Genomic DNA, 14431 nt, shown 5'->3' with positions numbered 1-14431 from the left:
GGGGGATGGGGTGCTGCTCTGCCAGCTGCTGCACAACCTGTCCCCCGGCTCCATCGACCTCAAGGACATCAACTTCAGGCCGCAGATGTCGCAGGTGAGCCCGGCCCGCGGGCAGCCCTGCCGCACCGGGGATGCCGCAGGCAGGGAAACTCTTTGTCCCCCTCCCATGGGGCAGGATGGGTCTGGTGCTCTTGTGAGCATCCCGCGCCCCAGCATCATCGCCGTGGTCCTCCCCCGGCAGCACCGCACATCCCACCGCCTCCGCCACAGCCGTCGGCTCAAACTGTCTCTCTCTTTTTTTTTTTTTTTTTTTTTGCAACCCAAAAAAGCAAAAGGGGCTAAAACCCAGAAAACTGGAGACGGCTCATTGGCCTGACTCGTCGGCAGCTTGCACATAACGAGTCGCCCCGGTTTCATCCTTCGCCCCGGTTTCATCCTTCGGGCTTGGGTTTGTGGAGGCAGGGACCATGCGGTTAGGGGCGAGGAGGGTTGGAGTTGGAGCATTTCCCACGAAAGTTTGCGCTGTAAGCTTGCAAAGACAAATAATCTAGCGCGGGCTGTGTTTTGTTCCAGCCGCCGAGGCTGCCGGCCGGCTGTTTATCCGACAAGTTTCTTTGCCCTTGTTCCAGGCGAGGTGTTTGTTGTACGCTTTCTCCCCGTGTTTGCTGCTGTTGTGACTTCTTACTTAGCAAGTTGGAGGTTTAAAGTTACGACGTGCTGAAGAGCTGACTGCCGTCGGGTGTGGAGCTACCTGGTTTGCCACGGGGTTTGGTCCAGATTTAGGCCTGACCAAGGCAGATTTAAACACTCGCTTCACTTGAAATATGTTTTCTGTCCTGGGTCTGCATGCGAGTAGCGCCGGGGAGTTCACAGCTGAGCGTGTGCTTCGGGCTTTGCAGGATTGGGGGCTCAGGCCCTCATTTTACAGACTGCTTTGTTGGGGGAGACCCTTGTGTCGAACCCCATCTACTGCAGTGAGGCTCTTTTGGGGTAAAGAGAACAAGCGTAGGAGCTGGCTGATAAATAAAGGTGCACAAGTTAAGAAGAAATAAAACAAATATGGGTGTTTTCCCCAAAACACAGCAGTGGAGTGAGGTCCACCCTTTTGATTTCCAAGCCAGAAACAGATCTAACTACACTTCTATGAAGCTGACTTGATCCAAATATACGCTGTCACAAGGGGATGAGGGGTGCAGTTCGGTTTTTTGTGTGGTCTTGGAACAGATTGGGAATGCTGTACTTTTATTTTATTTTTCTTTTAAGGAACTATTACAGCCCTTCCTGTTCAATATCTGCTCCGTGTATGGAAGTGGGAGTTGGGTGAAAAATGATGGAGCAGTAGCTGAGATACAGGAGAGCTCTCCCTGTTGGTCTGAAAAGACTTTTTTGCCCTCCCATCTAGGAGCGAGAGCTGGATCTGCCTCCTGCCAGAGGCTGGGGTTTCACAGAACTGAAACCCTCTCATTCGTGGGTGACTTGGCCCCTGATTACACATGGCAAAGTCATTGCGAGCTGAATGAATTTGGGGCTTGTGGAACAGGATTACACCGATTTCGAGGTGAATCGGGAGGTCCTAGCTGTTATGTTAGCAACAGCCTTTGTTTTCATGGTGCTTTAAAAAAGAGAAATGGACCCCCTTCAGTTGAGCAGGCCCAGAATTTAGGCTTCAGTGTTTCAAGGATGCTCATCTGACAGCCGGAGGCTTGTGAAGTGTTTCTTGTTTTATTTAAGATATGATACAGAGGCCATCAAGGCCGGTTGGTGTCTTCTCCCTCACCACGTTGTGAGTTAGATGCATACCTGTCAGCTCCTACATTTGGCTCCCAAGGGCAGCTGGGGGCTTAACAAACCAGCTGAAAGCAGACAGAAGGTACTTTGTGCCTTGTTCTCGTCTGCTCCCGGCACTGCAGACACCTAGGACTTGGACAAAGTGGGAAGACAAGAGTTGGTTCAGTGGCGCAGGTGCTAGCCTAAAACTTGGGAGAACTGGTTGGTTCCTGCACAGTACTGCAGACTCTCTCTGTCAGCACGGCCAAATCTCTCCCATCTTCCTGGGCCTCAGTTATTTAGCTCTAAAATGGCAATAACACGTCCCTACTTCCTGCGGTGTTCTGTAATGGTGAAGGGACTGTATAAAACCAAGAAGGACCAGATCCTCTGTGTACCACATCTAAGCTATAGACACACGCATGGTGTGCATATCGGTGTAGCAACTAAAGTAGTGCTTTCTTCCTTTCTGCTGGGGGTTTTGCGTCGCTTTAAATGCCAGGCAGAAAGACTTGTCACATTGGGGGCCGTATTCTGCTTTCAGTTGCACCTGTGCACCCCATTAGGGCAAATGGAGGTGTGCCCTGGGAGGCACAACTTTGCTTGCACTGTGAACTGATTCAAAGGCCAGAGCTGTCGCCTGGCGAAGGAAACGCTTGAAGAACCGAAGCCTGTGCTGCGTGTGTGTCCTTATCCCCTTCGACCCCCGTCTCTGTACGGATGAGCAGTGGAACTTATTTAACCTGCAGCCATCAAAAGTATCCTAGAGTTGCTGCGTGAGCTTGAGACCTGTCAGGTCCTATCTGGAAACTTCACCAAAGCAGCAAGGCTCCGCTTGGGTCCCCTGCTGTCAAGAGGTGAACTGAGGACTGCTTCTTCTCCTTGCATTCTGCTTGATTTGTTCAGGAGAGGAACCTCGCCTGGCAGAAAGTCAGTGCAGTCAGATTGGGGAAGCCACACTCCTTGATGCTCTGTGGGATCGGTGTGAAGATCTATTTGTTTGTCTCCCTGGGGAAGGAAAAAAGCCATCTCAGCTCTGATACCTGCTAAGGTGATATTAGCCCACCCTGTGTGTCTGAGTCTTGACAGGGCAAGTAGAGGCTGGAAGGTGCTTTCTGTATCTTCAGCGGATGGGAGTCGGGTCTTGACGTCTCTGGAGGAAGCAGCCTGCTTATTGCTAATGACCGGGGTAGTGGATGCCAGCTCCAGTGTGGCAGGAAGCCAGAGAAAGGTGGAGATGATCCATCCCCCCACTCTACTCTTAATCCTTATTGATCTTTGGGTCTGTTACTCCAATGGGTTCTTTTATGGTGGGTTCAGGTCGTCTTGCCAGCCTGTAAAGCAGGAAACCCTGCTGACGCAAGGAACATTTTGGTTACACAGCCCCAGCACCCCGGGGTTATAATCCTTCCAGTCCCGTGTAAAATCCTCGGAGGCTTCTCTCCTGTTCCCACAACCGTGCATACTTCCACACCCGTGCATACCTGTGTCTTCCCATCCAGTAAAACTGGAGACTACTCTTACTAGCGTTCAGGCTTCTGGGTGGCGCTCAGAATTTGGGCACTGCATCTCTCCTCCTTGCTTCCTTTGCTCTTTTTTTCTCCGTGATTGAATTGAGAGAGGTTAACAGCTAGTTGTCTTGGTTGTAATGTTGGATTTCACACGAGCTTGTGGCTAAATTAATCTTTGCTGACAGGGAAAACTTCATGTGCACTTGGGCTGTGTGGCTCATGCCTGCCAGAGGCTGGTACCAATGTGGCTTATCGTTGTGCAAGGTGCCCCACGTGGATGAACCCCTGAGTCAGCACGGGGCCCTGGTGGCTTCCCCGGGGCTCCAGATGAGCTGTGCAGTTGTCACGTAGGGACTTTTGGTGAGGGATTGACTCGTACCTTAACTTTGCAAACACTTGGCTCTAGTTAACCAGGTTTTCCAGAGGCCACGGCTCCAGGACAGTTGTGTGTGTCCTCCCCCCCACCCCGGTGGCCTGTGATGCTTCCAAGGTCTTTGGCTTTGGGGCAACCAGGTAAATTAGAGTTAATTGTGAAGCTGGGAGTCTTCAAGTCGTTTGAGCCCTCTTCTTTTCAGCTCCTTGCCAGCCCTAGGGGCCTGCAAGGCCTGAAGTGGGACTCAGCTTCATGGGGCTGCCCCAGAACTGGCTACTCCACAGGCACTGGTGCCCAGCTAGCCCAGGCAGTCCTTCGTGGTACCTGAAAGCTTGGGGAGCCCCGGGGCTCAGTGGAGCTCAGCACTTGGTTTTCTAGCAGGTGCTGGTGGTCCTGAGACTCTTGCCTAGGGTCAGGGCTCCCTGGTGCAGAGCAGACATTCAGAGTCCAGAAATCCTGGGTCTGTGACTCCCAGCCAGACCTACCATGTGGGTTTTCCCAGGCAAGGGGCCCCAGGGACTGTACTGGACCAGCTGGGAGTCTGGGAGCCCTGTCGTGGGGAGTCTGCCGGGTAGGACTGCTAGGGTGTCGTAGACTTTGGGAAAACCCACCCTCTGCTGAGCAAAGTCGACAGGACATCACGTTCGTGCATTTCCAAAGTAAAAGGTTTTCCAAATATCCAAGAAATTAAAACCAAACTGGTTTGGGTCTGATTGGACTAAAACTAAAGGTGAGAAAAGAAAACATCTTGTGAACTGGAAATCTTGCATTGCAGCTACCTCTGGCTAGTGTCTTTTTCCAGGGAGGGTCGATTTGCAGCCTGTCCCAGCTCATGCTTTTGAGTCCTTTATGTCATACCAGTTTGTTCCCTCCTGAAATTTGGTCCCTTCCTCTGTTCCTTTCATTGTAAAAAACAGGCAAGGGGAAAAATCATAGTAGGCACCTTGATGTCACCCATGAGCTCTCGTTCCAGTTAGGACAAGCCTTGGTGGGTGGATGGGGGGGCAATAATTGTTTGCTGTCAGGGGCACGTAGGGGAGTCAACGCGTTAGGCTTGGTGCTATATTGCAGTAAGAACAGCATTTCGGAGGAACGTACAGAGAAATAGACCCATCACTTAATTTATCAGATTTTTGGCAGTTTCACTCTCAAAGCAGAGGAAACAATAATAAATACTGAGTGAAAAACATGAATCCTGCCTCTGCAGCGTTTTAATACTGTTCCCTGCCAGTGTGTTACCGTACATTCGCTCCCTTCTCCCAACCATGTTTTTTAATAAAGCTGAGAGAGGCGGAAGGCTGCATTAGAAAAAAATAGTGTCTAGAAAGGCCTGGTCTGCAGAGAGAGCCTGCTCATTTTCTTTCCCTGAGCACTGCTTGCTGATGCTTTTGGACCAGGTTGCTGGAGTACGATTGTAGGATCTTTGGGGCAGAGATCCTGTTGTTCTGGGGGAGAGGGGCTTAACGCAGCGTAGTTTTGTTCTGTGACTTAGCTCCCCGGGTGCCACCACCGTACAAGCAAAGCTAATGCCATGTTGTTGTCATGTGTTTTCCGGAGGGTTTTAATTGGGATCGTTAGCAGTGCAGCACAGATTTCTACCACTTGCACAGACAGAGGCGCTTTCCCCAAAATAGATGTTTTTATTAATGACTGGAAGGGACCGTGACACGTTTGCCAGTGCAGTGACATTAGTTGTAACTATTCTTACTCAGTCTCCAAATAAGCAAAACCATTGTTGAAGCTGTGGGAAATAAAGTAGAAACGTGCGTCTTCTGTTAAGTTAAATTCTCGTGATAGATTTTCCCCTGCTTTTCACTGGAACTAGAAACTTAGATTTTCTTTCTATTCTTGTAGCCGCCTCTAGTGTATACGAGCTGCCTAATTTGTTCCTGTACGGTTCTGTTTCTTCCAGACATCGTTTTACATCAGAAGTGGAGGCTGCTCGAAGCCGAATCTGATTAAATCTGCATATGTACGATCAAAGCTAAGTTTCAGTCGTGTCATCTGGGACAAAGGCTGGTGCAGAAAATGCCATGCCTTCTAGTTAGCCATTGTTTAGCGTGGTAGTTGTACAATGGAGAACAGGCATCTCCACAGGCTTTCTCATTTTCATACTGACAATATCCTGTCTCCCGAATTCCAGTTAGTCATGCATTATCCTATGCTGAGCCACGTTAGGGCTCTCCTGACATTGCTTCCAGTAGCTTATTCACTGGTGCTACTTTGCTGCCTTCTGGCCTGGTACATTAGTCATGGGGTCAGTCGGGAGTCAGAATTGCTGTAGGAAATTTTAACCCTTTGAACCAAATTTCCTACAAAATACACAGTTTTCTACCCCCTCCATAAATCCCCCCCTAAATAAACCCTTCCACCAGGCATCTTTGGAAATGCTTTGTTTCAATGACATCTGAACACGTCAGACCTTTTCTTTTTCTTTTTTAAACGAATGGGCTGGAATTCACCGTTCCCACAAAACACGGTCCATTTGGTAGCTTCATGTTTCTTTTTCTATCGGAGCATATTCAGCCAGCTCCGCTCTCTTGGTCCCGCGTGGCAGCAGCTGTTTTTACTGAGCACCGTCACGTTTCCAGAACCCTTCATCATTTCGTGTTTGTACAGAGCCGGGAAGATGCAAAGCATCCAGTGCTGTGTTATTACCGAGCCATCCCCATTGTGCTCAAATTACCAGCTGCGGAGCATTACTCAAAAAGAGATGAGCTTAAATGTCTCTAACCAGTGCAGTGGGCATGGAATAACACTTTTTTCCTGCGTTCTCACTTATTTGGTTTCCTTCCCTTGTTTCCCGCCCCCCATGCAAAAAGTTTTCCTTTTTCTTTTCCATCATTTCCTGGCTCTTTTCTATTTCATTTAACATCCTTTTGCCTTTTCATCAATAGATGGATTTTTCTATTATGTGTTCACATAGGGATTGCTTATAGCGGGAAAGGAAGCAAACTGGATCTATCATGCTCCGACACTTCCCACAAGTGGGTATGGTCCCCCTCTTACAGCATCTTTCCCTGGGATGGGTGCCCGGGCAGAAATACCTTTCCTTTTCCTTCTAGTTTTCACTTTTACTACCCGCTCCTGGTCTGTGGGGTGAAGCCTGTAGAATAGCAGTGAGTTTCTATCAGTAAAATCACTCCCTTCCCAGGAGGCGCACGGGATTTTCAGGCTCGGCAGCCATAGCAGGGATTTGGGGCTGTTTCTCAGAGCTGTCGACAGCGTATCTCAGGGTCTAGACTTGCTTTCAAGAGTCATACAAAAAACTAGAACTCTTGGTTCCAAAATGATACCTTTTATTAGACCAACTGGAAAATGGCAAGAAAATTGTCCTTTTCTGCAAGCTTTTGGGATCAAAGTCCCTTCATCAGGCTCTGGGAAAAGTGTAGATGGTACAAGATGGTAAAAAGTCCCCATAGGTAAGAAATAAACTGCATTTTTGCACAGAGGGAGCTGAAGATGGAAGTCTGTCCCTCAGGGTCCATGAATGTCTTTATTGATCCAGAAGGACAGACTTCCATCTTCAGCTCCCTCTGTGCAAAAATGCAGTTTATTTCTTACCTATGGGGACTTTTTACCATCTTGTACCATCTACACTTTTCCCAGAGCCTGATGAAGGGACTTTGATCCCAAAAGCTTGCAGAAAAGGACAATTTTCTTGCCATTTTCCAGTTGGTCTAATAAAAGGTATCATTTTGGAACCAAGAGTTCTAGTTCTTTGTGTGTCTTTTTGTCTCAGACCAACACGGCGACCAAGTACGCCCCTTTCAAGAGTCAGGCACTTTTCTGCTCAACCTCCTCAGCCTGTCATACTTCTCATGGATGGCCTCGTGCCAGAGGTTGGCATGGCACTCTTCCCACAAGTGCAAGGATGAGATTTTGCTCAACATTCAAAGGTCCCGCCTGCTTGTGTTTATGTAAGGTATCTTCAGCAATCACTCTGTTGCCAAGTAATGATAGTTGCAGGGTAATAAAGGCAGCTTTATGCGGACAACAGTGCCTAGTATCACAGGGATCACTGTTAAAATGCATGCCGCTACCCCCACTTCACTGCCCCAATTGTTTTAGCATGCATAAGGGTATCTACTAAGCTGCTGTGGGTCCTTATATATCTAGATAAGTGGAAGCAAGTTCCTTCACCTGGTCATTTTGAGGGAGTGTATCCAAGCTGCTGGATACCTAACTGCAATTCACAACTTGAGAAGATTGTGGCCATTTATCAGAAGATCTTGGCCATTCATTTATTTCTTTTCATGTTTTTAACTTGTTTTCTAATGCCAACAGCTCCTACATACTAGAAATCATTAAACTAGATGGTGCGTTTTGCGTGTTGATAACAGCTGGATCATAACCATCCATATCTTCGAGCATACACAGATATGTGGGTAATTCCTCTCTGGCTGCGCAGAGTTTTGCTGTTGCTCTTCAGACTGATGAGGTGCAATGAGCATAATCAAAATGACTCCGCAACTCTCGCTTCTCTTGATATTGATAGGGAAACAACTAGATACGTGACTATTCCTAATAAATGGGAATAATCCAGCGTGCCGAGCGAACTGTCAGAAAACCCCAGAGTTGATCTCTGCAGAAGACAGAAGGAAAATAATTCAGTATCAAAGTCCTGTTTATGGATGATGCAGGCATTCATCTGTGATGACAACTCAAAGCAAAGAAGTGTTTAAAAAAATGTATATATGGTATATAGAAGATCAAGGCATGCTGGCTTATTTGGTACTAGTAATTATTCACGAGGCTTTGGGACTTTAAGATGTTGCTTGAAAGCATTATAGCTTTGACGGGTGTAATTACTTTCATATGTCATGTTGGCGTTAAATAAAACTTGGTATTAACAAAGCAGACTCTCTTGCTGAATGGCTACGCTAGGTAGGCAGGGTTATTTTTGCAGTTGTCTTCTCCCTAATCCGTTGGGGAGTGGCATTGCCAGAGACCCTTAATGGGAAGCTCTTGTCTAGCACCTAAACACCTTGCCTGCTCCCTCCTGGCAGATGCTGGGCACAATGTGTATTGAAAAGGCGTCCTTGCCTTGATGAGCTGGCGTAGGCCATCGCATGTGTGGGAACCGCTATGTGGAGGGGACAGGGTAATGCTCATACTAGCACGTCTCGCCCACTGTTGCAGGGGACACGCACGATCCGTGCCATACGTAGATAATAGGAATCGGCGCTCATGGTGGAGGTGATACCTTTTATTAGACCAACTAGATTTCTGCAAAAAAAAGTCTTTAAAAGATATTGTCTCTACCATGATTCCTTTTGCCTCTAGACCCAAACGGCTGCAACCTGATGTGTAAGTAATGAGCAGCAAGCTCATCTTGCCATCTTCTTTCCCACGTGGATGTCGATCACCTGGTCTGCTTAAGGACAAAGTGTTGCCTTGGCCAGCTCTCTGCATTTATGTGGACAATTCAGTCTGATGCATGACCCAAAACGTTGTCGTTCCAGATTCATATAATCATAGAAAGCTTAGGGTCGGAAGGGGCCGCAGGAGGTCATCTAGTCCGACTATTCACGTGGTTACTTTCTGCCTTGCCATCTCTAGCCCTGCCAGCTTTCCCCTTACTTCCCGCTTCTCCCAGATCAGTTCTGCCCCGAGCAAATGACTGCAGGAAAAAAGAAACGGCCTTGTTACATATTTATGTTGACGCTGTCTTGATGACTTCCTACTCAGATGTGCCCGGCCTTCCTCAGGGGGAGGGGAAATTGTTTTTATTTCTTACTCTCAGGCCTGCAAGCTCTGTTTTGGATCCAAGAACTGAATGGGGTTTTTTTCTTCTTTCTCCTGTATTGTCACCAGAAATAAACACGCTGTGGGTTAAAGGGTCCTTAAACCTCTGCGATCGCTACAGTGGAAATGTAATAAAGGATCCTATTGATGCCCAAGCAGCTTGGGAGCATTAGCTGAATTCTCTCAGCTATGCCAACTTCCAGGCATGAAAAGCAGTGGAAATAACTTGCATGACTAAAATCAGTCTGTCTTGCCCCTTAGTACCCGCTGGGAGCATATCTTTTGAGCCAAAAAGTGCCTTGTTTTTTCTTTTTCTTTTTTTCTTTTTTAGCCATGGTCTGGTTTCAAGTTGGGACTGCATTTTGGGATATACTGGTGAGTAGGGAGGCTCCTCACGCCTGCCTGTCACTTCTGAGCGCTGCAGCGAAATCTTTTAGCTCTGGAAGTGCAGCTGAGAAAACGGGGATGCTGTCACTAAACTCCTCCCGGGGAGAAAAAGAGCTGGTGCTCGAGAACAGCTGTCCGGTAACACTCGTGCTACCTGACCCTGGCAGGCTAGTCGGAGGGGACGTGAAGAATGAACCCATCTCGCTGACCCGATGTAGGCGACGCGGGGGAGTTCAGCGGGCTTCGCCTGCCAGATGAAAATAACCCCGGTGTGCGTATTTGATACACCTGAGCCCCGTTCGAGATCGCGGCGAGGGAACTGAGCCTGCAACTTTAATATCGGAGCAAGGTCACGGGCCTCATGCATGCGCATTATAATTTTATGGATGCTAGACTAAGTGTTCCTCCGCGGTGCCGTGCAGTGTCACCTTGTCATCACCCCTCTCTGCCAGCTCTGCTCTCCGTCACTCTCCTAAGCCCTGAATAACCTCGCTGGGGTCAGCGGTGTTACTCCAAATGGACACCGACGGCAGGTTGTTTGGACCCCTGCTTTTTTCATCCTCCTTTTTACCCACCCCTGCTCCTTTTTAAACGCATGCAAATATCTTTTTAGGCTGCAGGCCTCTTTCTTCTGTATTGGTTCCTTTAATGCCCCCGCCACCACAAAGCCTCCACCTAAATAGTTTCTCATACATACTAATCCCATACACGCCTGACTTCTCTTAGCCTGCAGTGCGCCTGCTATGCGAGCATGCAGCTGAGGAATAGATGCTAATGTTTTAAGCAGCGCGGTCCACAGCACCAGAGACAACCGGTACTTTGCTGAGCAGGGCTTTAACTCTCGGTATGAGCCTGGGGAGGGGGATCCTTTTTGCAGAAAGCAAAGGGGACAAGATTGGGCGTAGGAATATTTTTGAGTCCGAGAAGCACGGCTAGGCACCGGGGTGGGGCTTGGTAATTCAGGCAAATAAAAAAAGGCTTAGGCTGAAGACTGGTGGAGGCAGATAAGTAAAATGAGAGTCTGTCAGAAGCTTGGCAAGCTATTATAAGCTCAGTAGCACCTCTGTGAAGTGAGGGCTTGGCTCTGTTTTCACTTAGTGTGGGGAATTCAGCCTTTTGGACCGATAGGAAGAAAATAGCGTGTCTCTTTCAAATGTTAAATAATGCAGCCTGTGGGCAAAGACGGGGGATTTTCAACTAAATCCCCAAGCAAAATTGCATTAAAATGAATCTAAAGGGGGGCTTTTCAGAACCCCTCACCTTTTCTCATAACCCTTTTGTTAACACACGGCTGGTGTGTCATGCTTGCCATGCAGCTAAAGCTCTTTGCCGAAGTTCCTCAAAGGCTTGTTTAAAAGACTGGGATGTGAAGAAAGTGTGTATGTAGGGGATATATCTTCCAACGAGGCCGGGATCTGCCTCCAAGGATTGTGTTGGGTCTCTCTCTTCTAGACGCCTTACCTGGCTTCTGTTACTGCAGGATGTGAGCACTTTCCCCTGTAAGGCAGGGGAATGGAGGTGCAGGGAAACTTCTCCATGGGTACCTAGGGATTGGAGGCCCGTACACATTTGCTGGGACTGAAATGTCTCTTGGGCATCAGGCTAAAATAAAATCGCTTGTTAATGGCCCACCAGGGTGTCAGGAGCATCCGGATCCATGACCGGGACTGTACAGTGTGACTGACTTTATGTCCCGGGAGATCCTTTCCGGTCCTAGGCTTTCACATCAGGTGCTGGACACTCGGTCCTTTCCATCTCCCCAATAAATTCTGTGAGCTCCCTTTGGAGGTAGCATTTGCAGCTTGCAAGATTTGAAACGAAACCTTTCTGAACGGTCCTTTCCTGTTTCGCTCCAAGCATTTCCATTGCACTTGGCATGCTGTGCGCACATGCGTGCGTGCGTGTGTGCGCTGGGGAAGGGGAAGTGGGAAATTTTTCGGCTGCTCTTCTAAGAGCAGCTTTTAATAGAAATCTCCATGTGACAGCTACAAACCCAGCATTAATCTAATGGCTTTTCCCAACATTACATTTCCCTTTAAAGGAGGAGAAAGAATCTGTTTTTAATAAAGATGGTTTTTTCTCCTGTTTCCTTTGGTTGCAGCTCAGCGTTATGCTTCAACTGATGATGCAACATGAGTGCAACCCTTCCCTAGCCCTTCTCCCCCGCCCCACGTCTGTGTTCAATGATGACCGGGAACCTCAGATGTTTATAGTAGGAGGTCAGGCAGCGCCGTGGAGCTCGCATGCATGTCTATTAGGTTGCTAGGCTGGTAGAGCGAAGGGATGGGGGAGCAGGAGGTGAAGTACAGAGCTCCACAGTTAATAAATCTCGGCTGTTTAGGCACTTGTCTTCTGGATCTTTTATAGCTCAGTTTATCTTTATTGCTAGTTTTGCAACTGCTGCTTCCCTTGAATTTAATCCGCTTGTTCTCGGTGCATTTTCGAGAGTATGGGCACAGGGAGCAAACGGCCCGCAAGAGCTGCGAGCCCCTTCGTTGTACTGGGGACAAGGTGCCTGTTAGCATCCTCCATTTTACTCAACGCCTCATCCGCCATCTCTTCTACAAGTATTTGAGATGGAGCTGTATTTGAAGCTGGGCGGTGGCAGAGGGCCAAAGGTTCATAGGTGCAAATGGACTCCAGATGTTACTTCCAGGCAAGTAAGTAGATACCTGTGCATTTAGGCTAGGGATAGAAGTTACACGTAAACCGGTTTAAGTGATCAGAAATTGGTTAAAAATCAGTTCAGTGCGCCATAAACCAGTTTCATAATGACCAAAACTGGTTTAAGATAAACCTGGTTGGATGTTGGACTCAACTGATTTGGGTCAAACTGGTTTATGCAACTCCTGTCCCAGACCTAAAGGGCAGGATGCTCTCCACCAGTGCTCACTCTCCTTGTGCTATTGCCCAGAGAAGCTGGTGCCTTTAACACATGAGCCGAAAGGGTTATTAGGCTCTGGAAGGCCTTGATAGTCTCTGACTCGGAGCAAGGCTGCAAACCTCGTCTTGGCGGAGGGCCTGGCTTAGGTCCAAGCCTGCAAACTTTTCCTGCGGTACCCAATACAACTGAAGGCACATTCACCAGGGACCTGATGCTGTGCTTCTGATATGGCCACTGAAGTCCAAAGGAGATGTTTTTCCCCAGCAATGAGCCTAGGCGGTAGGAATTAGAGGCTTTCAGGGTAAAATGAAGGAGCTGGGTACTGGCAAACATGATGAAGCTAAGCTCTGTTGAGGTTTCACATCCTATTGAACTGCATAGAAAATGTAACGTTTAGAAAGAAACGCTACTTGAATTCAGAGCGGGAATGATAGCCTTGCTGTCGAAGTCTAACGGGTTGCCAAAAATACCATCGGCGGTATGTAGTTAGAAAATTGTACGGTTTTATGAGGAATTTAAAAAAAACCTCTGTGGGTTTTTGTCTTCTCTGTACTTAGATCCCGATCAGCAACACTTTCAACTCATCCTTTGGGCTTCTTCTGGGCAAAGGTTTACAGTCGGGGCTTAACTGGGTGTTGCATTTGTGGGAGGGCGGAAGAGGCCGGTGGTTGCTTCTAGCACAAAGACAGCCTCAGCTGAGGATTTGACCTCCCATCTGGGCCGTTCCATGCATTGCAAACCAGTGCGGCACCTTTCCTGTTAACTACCCGGTCGGTGCTTAGTGGGGTGGTGTGGACTCCGTTTACACCTTCCTGAAACGCCACCAACCCCAATGGTGTCCTTGAGAGGTATCGGTCACATCTGTATGACGACTGAACGCCGTTGTCCAGAGGCTTTGCATTCACCGCGCGCGATTTGCCCTGCTCTTTACTGACAGCTGACCTGCCACTGAACTTGATTTAGGAAGCGTGGATGTTGACAACGGTGTTCAGACGTGACAAGCGTTTCATAAATGAGACGTGGGTAGAAAGGGTTGAGGCACCACTTCTAGCATCTAGACCTTGATTCAGCAAAATGTGGTTAGTGTTAAGCTCATCTCCTCCAGTCCATTGGGAACTAAGCCCAAGTCTAACGCTACAGACAGGTTTAAATGCTCTGCTGGATCAGGGGCTTAATTCTGCCTGAAAACTGAAATGTGTATGTGTAGGGAGAGGCTTAAAGTGTGCTTGATAATGAAAATTTACTATTTTCCCTTCCAGCATGTACTTTTAAGTACTAGTGGGAGAGAAAAAATTGGCCCTTTCATTGCCTTCATCTCTTTTAGTATGTTTTATGGTACTGTAGGACATCTGGCATCTGAAAGAGGCTTAAGAGGGAGCGATATAGAGTTATAGATAATAAATACATTTTTAAAAAGGGAGGTAGGGAAGCACGGAAAAGTATTTTTGCATTTATTGTGAACGTGGAATTATTTGCCAAATCCGATAACATCCCACGCAGAAGGAAAGTATTTGTTCATATGGAAAACAGCGTCCAGACAGGACCCTGGCCAGGAGTGCAATATCTCTTCTCTTGTATAAAAGGATGCTTCACTTGATATCAAGTGATCGGTCTTTCAGGAGTCGCTGACAACACGTGGGAGCTTTCTTATTTGTCGTTACGAGTGAAGTGTCCCTGAATAAGTGAGGGCCCACAAGCTGTCTTAACTGCTCAAGGTCCCATCAGAGACGATGAGGTTTTGAAGATGTTCAGAACCTGGAA

The 14431-nt window shown here is 47.9% G+C and overlaps 1 long non-coding RNA gene across 2 annotated transcripts in view; it reads left to right on the top strand.

The window, feature by feature from the left end:
- Positions 1 to 2: 2 nt before the first annotated feature.
- The window catches only part of LOC112551090, a 105972-nt gene continuing 91543 nt past the window's right edge, over positions 3 to 14431 (top strand). For both annotated transcript variants that reach the window (XR_003095239.1, XR_003095238.1), the window contains exon 1: positions 3 to 94. This is a non-coding gene — a long non-coding RNA (uncharacterized LOC112551090). The remainder of the gene's footprint in view (positions 95 to 14431) is intronic.

This window comes from Alligator sinensis, unplaced genomic scaffold, assembly GCF_000455745.1.
Source record: "Alligator sinensis unplaced genomic scaffold, ASM45574v1 scaffold611_1, whole genome shotgun sequence".
In the NCBI taxonomy this organism is placed as follows: domain Eukaryota; kingdom Metazoa; phylum Chordata; order Crocodylia; family Alligatoridae; genus Alligator; species Alligator sinensis.
The sequence above is the reverse complement of the archived record's forward strand: the minus strand, read 5'-3'. Positions and strand labels throughout refer to the sequence as shown.